The sequence below is a fragment of the Rhinolophus ferrumequinum genome, chromosome X, assembly GCF_004115265.2.
Source record: "Rhinolophus ferrumequinum isolate MPI-CBG mRhiFer1 chromosome X, mRhiFer1_v1.p, whole genome shotgun sequence".
NCBI lineage: Eukaryota > Metazoa > Chordata > Mammalia > Chiroptera > Rhinolophidae > Rhinolophus > Rhinolophus ferrumequinum.
Window position 1 is genome coordinate 85,235,015 of NC_046284.1, and position 7,548 is coordinate 85,242,562.

General features: G+C 40.9%; 1 pseudogene; it reads left to right on the plus strand.

The window, feature by feature from the left end:
- The first annotated feature begins 4,612 nt into the window (after positions 1–4,612).
- On the plus strand, positions 4,613–5,232 carry LOC117016440 (cleavage and polyadenylation specificity factor subunit 1-like; annotated as a pseudogene).
- The last annotated feature ends 2,316 nt before the right edge of the window (positions 5,233–7,548 follow it).

Here is a 7,548-nt window from a genome sequence, read left to right on the forward strand (position 1 = left end):
CCAAGTCTGTATGGCCTTCTGTTTCATGAAGGGGATGAAGTACATGGCACAGTGGTAGTGGTTTCTCAAAACCACTGTGATACCTGTTTACCCCCTAGCCCGAGAGCTCCTTGAGGGCACGGTCCATGGCCTATGGTTCCTTTACATCCATCACAGCAGTGCTTTTCAAACTATTTGTGGGGCAGGACCATTTCCTCCCAAATCCATCATGTACCAATACTTTTACAAAGTACAATAAAAATGAATTACTAGAAAAATGAAATCAAAACAAAGACATATAAAATATAAGCCCAATTCTTTTGATTTTATTTACCAGACATAAGATTACTCCGTCAAATTGTTGTTAAGGTTTCAAAACATTTACTGTCAATTTCTTGTCGTGGACCAGTAATAAGCAGTTTGTGGGCTGGCACTGAGCCATGGACCACACTTTGAGTAATATTTCCTTACAGCACTACCACAGTACCTAGCTTTTGGTAGGCATTTGATAAATGCTGAGTTTAATACATCATTCCTACAGTGTTTGCTTCTTTGTAGGGTGTTTTCACATCTCTTTCCCCCTTTTATCCTCATACCACCTTCAGAATTAAGTGAAGCAGATTTTACCATTCCCATTTGACAGGAGAGGAAGTTGAGGCATGCAGATTAAATGATTTGCCAGGTCTGAAACAGCTCCTTAGTGTCTGAGCCCAAATTAATCTCTGAATCCTATTGCATTTTGTGGCAGCGACACTAAGAAAGCCCTCCAATCAAAGAGGAGTTCCACCAATTAGAAATAAGAAGACCTATCTTGGGCTTTCCAAATGACAGCAGTTTGACCGTGTGGTGTGATAGAGAATCAGAGAGCTAGTTTGGAATTCAGGCTTAAGCAAGAGATTTTACTACTGAGCCTGTCTTCTTGTGTCTAAAATGGGAATAATAACAGCTTCTCCACAAAGCTGCACTAAGAACTAAATGGTGAATGTAAATAGCCAGGCACGTAATTCAGAAATAATGGTTATTATTAGGCTCAGTTAAGGACTGCTTTGAAGGGCTTGCTCTGTAACGTAATCACGTGGAAGGCGCGCCATCTATTGGTGGAGTAAAGAACATGTCTCTAGGAAGAGAACGTTGCTCTGGAAGGATGGAATCAGTAAATCACGCCCTTCTTGTCTTTCTTTTTTTGCATTGGCTACTAGAAAGCTCAGAGCCAAATGTTCGGTCCACCCCTAGCAAGTGAACGGGACTTTACAGATTGTATTTTGTGTCAACCTCACCTCTTGCTCCATTTTATTTTTTTTCTACCTGTATTTCCCCTGGCTTGATTACCACATTTTAAATATATTTTTGTAGGTCATTTTAAACACCCTTTAGAAAATGCAGATTTTTTAAAATTAAAGTTCATTGGGGTGACAATTGTTAGTAAAGGTACATAGGTTTCAGGTGTACAATTCTGTAATACATCATCTATATATCACATTGTCAGAATGGTGATTTATTAAACTAGATAAGACTATGACAAGAATACATTCTACTTTTGGTTACTGTTGGTCCATTATCCTGGCAACCTCCAGAATCTAACAAAAGATACAAGAACAGATAAGTTGACTCTAAGAGGTAACAGAGGTTTAAAAAATAATTCAAATTAAAAATAAAACTTTAAGACTCCAAGCCTAAGAAAGTTGATATGGCCACTATCAATTAGTACTGGGACACTACAGCATAAATTAGGTGATTTATTTATTTATACACGGGGTACTTACCATGTATCATACACTGTTCCAGGTACAGAAAATATAGCAGTGAACGAAAAGGCAAAAGTCCATGCCCTCACTAAGCTTACACTTTTTTTTGGAGGGGGGATGGTAAAGACAGATAATGAGCAAGATAAATAAGAATACTTTATGGTATATGTGGGAGTAAGTACTATGAAAAAATAAGCTGCAAAGGGATATAGAGAGATCTGGAGGGTTACAACTTAAAATAGAGTAATCAGAGAAGGTTTTGAGAGAAGTTGAAATTTAAAAAGGTGACAGGAGAAAGAATTTGAAGGAAGTGAGAAAGTAGGCTATGCTGGTACCTAGAAGAAGAGTGTTTCACACAGTGGAAAATCAAGTGTGAAGGCTCTTAGATGGGGCATGCCTGGTGTGACTGGAAGCAGAGAGGAGGCTGGTGTGGTGGAAACGATGTGAGCGAGGAAAAGAGTAGTTGGTGATGCAGTCACAGAACTCACAGTGAGCCAGATCATGTGTTGGCTCATGTAAGAATTTTGACTTTTGCTCTTGCTTGAGCCATGACTTAGAAACTATGGGAGGATTTCAGAAAAAGGGTGGTATGATTGACTTTTCTCTTAAAAGGATTTCTCTAATTAGTCTGTTACGTAGGAGGGAGAAGCACAAGTCAGGAGGCTATTTCAGCAATCCAGACAAGAGATAATGGTAGCTTGGACCAAGGTGATCAGAAGTGGTCAGATTGTGAATTTATTCTCAAGGTAGTACTATCAGGATTTGCTGATGGATTGGCTATGAGGTGTTAGAGAAAGAGGGAAGTCAAGAATGATCCCGAGGTTTGTGCACTGAGCAGTTGGAAATAATGAAGGATAAGTGGGTTTGGGAGGGTAGAAATCAGAAATTCCATTTTTAACATTTTAAAATTTAAAATACACATTAGCGATCCAAGTAGAGATATTGAATAGGCAGCGAGATGTACAAGTTGTAGTTTAGGGGAGAGGTTTGGACTGAAGATACAAATTTGAGGGTTGACAGTAGATGGCGCTTAAAGTCATGAGATCAGATGAGATGACCAAGGGAGAAAGTAGAGATAGAGGAGATTTCTTACCAGAGTGCTCCCATAAGAAATCAGGAAGCTGAGAAGGAACCGAAAAGAAAACTAAGAAAGAGTAGCCATGCGATAGGAGAAAATCCAGAGCAGTGTGGTATCCTGGAAACAAGTAAAGGAAGTGTTTTAAGAAGAAAGGAGTGATCAACTGAGTTTAACGCTACTGGTGGGTGAGGTAAAATGAGGGCAGCATTGGATTTGGCAATGTGGAAATCACTGGTGACTTTGACAAGTTCAGGTTTGGTAGAGCCATGGAAGATGGAAGCCTGATAAGTATGGGTTCAGGAGAAAACGGAAGAGGAGGAACTTCCCATTCACCAGACAGAACGAATGCACTTACCCATATTCCTCCCGCTAAGTAAAGACCCTGGACATTATATGTAAAACAAATATAAGACGATTTTGAAAGATGAAAAAGGAAAACTGAGTAGGGACCTTAGAACCTGAGGAGTGACACAGTGCTTGCGTGGTGTCAGTGGAAGCCTAGTAGGGCACCTGAATTTTCACCCTCTCCCAATATTAATGAGATGCCTGTCCTGCCTCACAGGGAAGACAAAGCAGAAAACATGGTCTTCTGCCTACAACTAGTAGTAACAAGGTGACGCCCCCTTCCTGAAATAGCATCAGAGGATGTCAGCCAAACAGGACATTTAAATAAGATCCAGAGTCTCATCGCATAGCATCCAAAATGTCCAGGATACAAGTGAAAATCACTTATCATAACAAAAAACAGAACAATCTCTACTTAAGTAAGAAAAATGAATCAACAGACACCAAGACCTATGTGACACAGGTGTTAGAATTATATTACAAGGATTTTAAAGCATTCACCATAAAAATGTTTCAAAGACCAGTTCTGAACAAGTTTGAAATGAATGAAAAAATAGAAAGTCTCAGCAAAATAGATGATATAAAGAAGAACTGAATGGAAATTTTAGAACTGAAAAAGTACAATGACTTTTCCCAAATTTCCAAAATTTGGGAAAAGACATAAACCTACAGATGCAATAGCTGAGCAAACCACAAACAGAATACAACCAAAGAAATCCATGCCAAAGTACATTGTAATCCAACTTTTAAAAACTCAAAGAAAAAAATCTTGAAAGCACCACGTGAGAAATTACACCTTACTTAGGGGAAAAAGCTATTTGAATGAAGGTGTATTTCTCATCAGAACCACGGAGGCCAGAAGGAAGTGGCACAACATTTTTCAAGTGCTAAGAGTAGAATATATAAAGAACACTAGAAATTGAACAGTAAAAGAAAACAAAAAATCCATTTAGAAAATGAGCAAAAGACATGAAGAAGCATTTCACTAAAGAGGATACATAGAAGGTCAATAAACACATAAAAAGATGCTCTACATCACTCACCTTTAGGCAAATGCAAATTAAGACTATGATGCGATATCACTACACACCTACTAGAACTGCTAAACTAAGAAAACGTGATAATACTAAATGCTGGCAAGGATGTGGAAAAACTGGACGTTTCACATATTTCCGGTGGGAAAGTAAAATGGTACAGTTCCTCTGGTAAATAGTTTAGCAGTTTCTTAATAAACTACACATACACTTACCATACGACCAAGAACAAGTTCAAGGTCTTATATGAAAAGGAACAGAAGGGGACCATGATCACTCTGTGTCACTGCAACTGCTGCCTGGTGTCAGCCATCAGCTGGAAGGGCTTCCTGTGGAGCCTCGGGCCAGCGAGTTGAGAGGCACCCTTCACTGACACCCAGCTGCACTTCCACCAGATGATCTGGGTGAAGCACCTTATCCTGGCTGACGTCATGAAAAGCATCTTCCTGCTACGCTACCAGGAGGACAGCAAGACGCTGAGCCTCGGTTCCCGGGACGCCTAGCCCTTTGAGGTACACAGCGTGGACCTCCCCGTGGAAAATGCCCAGCTGGGCTTCAGGGTGTCTGGCCGAGACGGCAACCTCATGGTATATATGCACCTGCCAGAAGCCAAAGACAGTTTCTGGAGTATGTGTCTGCTTCGCTGGGCAGACTTCCACGTGGGCATCCACGTGAACACGTTCTGGAGGACCTCGTGCGGGGTCCACTTAGGGGCCCAGCAAAAAGTCAGTGGTGTGGGACAGCAAGCACATCACGTGGTTCTTCACACTAGACGGCGACACCGGGCTCCTGCTACCCAGGAGGAGAAGACTTATCGGTGGTGGCTGCTGGTGTTGTAGAACGCGCCGACCACCGTGCCGCCAGCCTCCCTACCGGTGCGGATCCCGCACGTAGGGTGGACGCAGGGTCGGCCGTAGTCTCAGGGCTGCTCAATCGCTGGCTTCACCTCAGCACAGTGGAGCGCTACGAGCTGGACAAAAAGATCAGCACTGAGCTCAACATAGTCTCTGACGACCTGGTGGAGACCGATGGCGTCCCGGCTCACTTGTAGCCCCAGGGATGCTGTCGCCGCCCCTGTGCACTGTCTCCCACCTCCTTTTTGTATAAAACAATTGATGCGTGCAATAACTTAAATGGAACTCCAGGACATTATGGTGAGTGTAAAAAGGCAATCTCAAAAGGTCACATATTACAGGATTTCATTTACTTAATATTTTCAAAATGAGAAAATTATAGAGATGGAGAACAGATGAGTGGTCGCCAGGGATTAGGAGTGGTGGAGGAGGGTGGCTGTGACTATAAAGGGGTAGCAACAGAGAGATCTTTGTGGCGATGGAATAGTTCGGTATCATGGTTGCAATGGTGGTTACATGAATCTACACATGTGATAAAATGCGTGGAACTATTCACACACTTTGTACCAATGTTAATATCCTGGATTAGATTACTATAGTTTGTAATATGTAACTATGGGTGGGGGAGAGCTGGGTCAAGTTTACAAAGGGCCTATCTAGTATTTTTACAACTTCCTGTGAATCTATAATTATTTCAAAATAAAGAAAAGTTGTTTAAAAGAATACGAAAAGAGAAATTGTAGGTAGACATTGAGTATAGACAACTCTAGTGAGGAATTTTACTGTAAAGGGGAACAAAGAAATGGGGTGGGTAGTGAGCAAGTAAAGGTGGCTCAAAAGAATATGTTTTAATTTTTTAGTGAGACCAACAATAGCATAGTTGAAGCTGATAAGAAAGAACCTGTAGACGGGAAAAAATTTATATATGTATAGTCAAGGAGCAAGACAGGAGAGAATTGCCAGAGTATGGGATCTAGTAAACAAATATGTGTGGGGGAGACTTGGCCTTAAAAGTAAGGGCAGTTTGTCCATAGTCATAGGAGAAAGGGTAGAATATAGACATAGATTTAGGTATGTGAGTAGATGCAGTGGTAGAAATTTATGGGCTTTGTTTTCTGATTGCCTCTGTTTTCTCAGTGAAATCAGAAGCAAGGTCATGAGCTGAGAGTGAGGATGGGTGCGGAGGAGGTATTAGAGGCTTGATGGGAAAGGAGAAGGTATGAAATAGTTGTCTAGGAAACCGGGAGATTAAATGGACTAGGATACTATGTTATTTCCTGGCAACATTAAGTGTCCACTTCAGATTCGTATTCTTGAATTTAAAGCGAGAGTGTCATTTTGTGTTTTTCTCTGGCCATGTTCAGCTCCAGGGATATAGGAAGGGGTAGAAATTATTGGTAATGACAAAATGGAGGCAAATGACTGCAATTAGGTGGAGTGCATAACTGGAAGAGAGGATTTCAAGTCTAGGATGTTGGGAGGATGAGGTATTTAGATATTGAAATCACAAAGAATTAAGATAGGAATAATTGGAGAGAGTGACAGTGAGACAAGCTAAAATCTTTGAGAAACTGGAGGAGTACCTGAGGGTCTATAGACCCTGTGGTATAACTACCACACGATAGGATACTCAAGTCAAAATACCTTGGCCATGACTTTAACCCAAATTCTATCCCCGATTCTCTTTGATTTGTCTCTTTTTCTCACACCCCACACCCAATCTATTAGCAAATCCTTTTGACTTTCTCTTCAAAATATACACAGAATTATACCACTTCCCACCTTCTCCACCACTACCCTTCTGTTCCTAAATACGATGATCTCTCACCTGGATTATTGTAATATTCTCCTAACAAGTCTCCCGGATTCTACTCCTGCCACCCTATATTCTATTCACAACACAGAAGTCCAAGTGACCCTTTTATAACATAAGTCAAATTATTCTACTCCTGTGTAAAACTCAATGGCTTCTCCAACTTACTCAAAAAAATCTATACTCCTTATGATGGCTCACAGAAAAGGCCCTATGCTCTGTTTCCTGCATAACTTTCCTCTAGACACACTAACTTGGTGTTGCTGTTTTGGACCTGCCATGCTTTTCCCAGCTCAGGGCCTTTGTACTTGCTGCCCTCTGTCTGGAAAGCTCTCTTTCCCCTACACCTCCATTCCCCACTTGATATCCCCTTGGCAATCTCCCCACTTCATTTGGGTCTCTGTTCATATGTCTTCTCCTTCCCTTCTACCACTCCTTCTAAAATACCATCTCCTTTGTCATCCATTCCCTTAGCTTGATTTATTTTTCTTCAAGCACTTTTTAAAAGGCTATGTATTTTACTTGTTTTATTATCACTTCATCCGACTAGAATGTAAGTTTCATGAAGGCTGGAACTTTGTCTCATTCATCACTACATCTCTGGCCCTAACAACAGTGTCTGGCACATAGTAGGTACTCAAAATTTTTATTGAATGGAGACAGAAATATAAATAATTAAGTACATAGAAATAAATTTTAA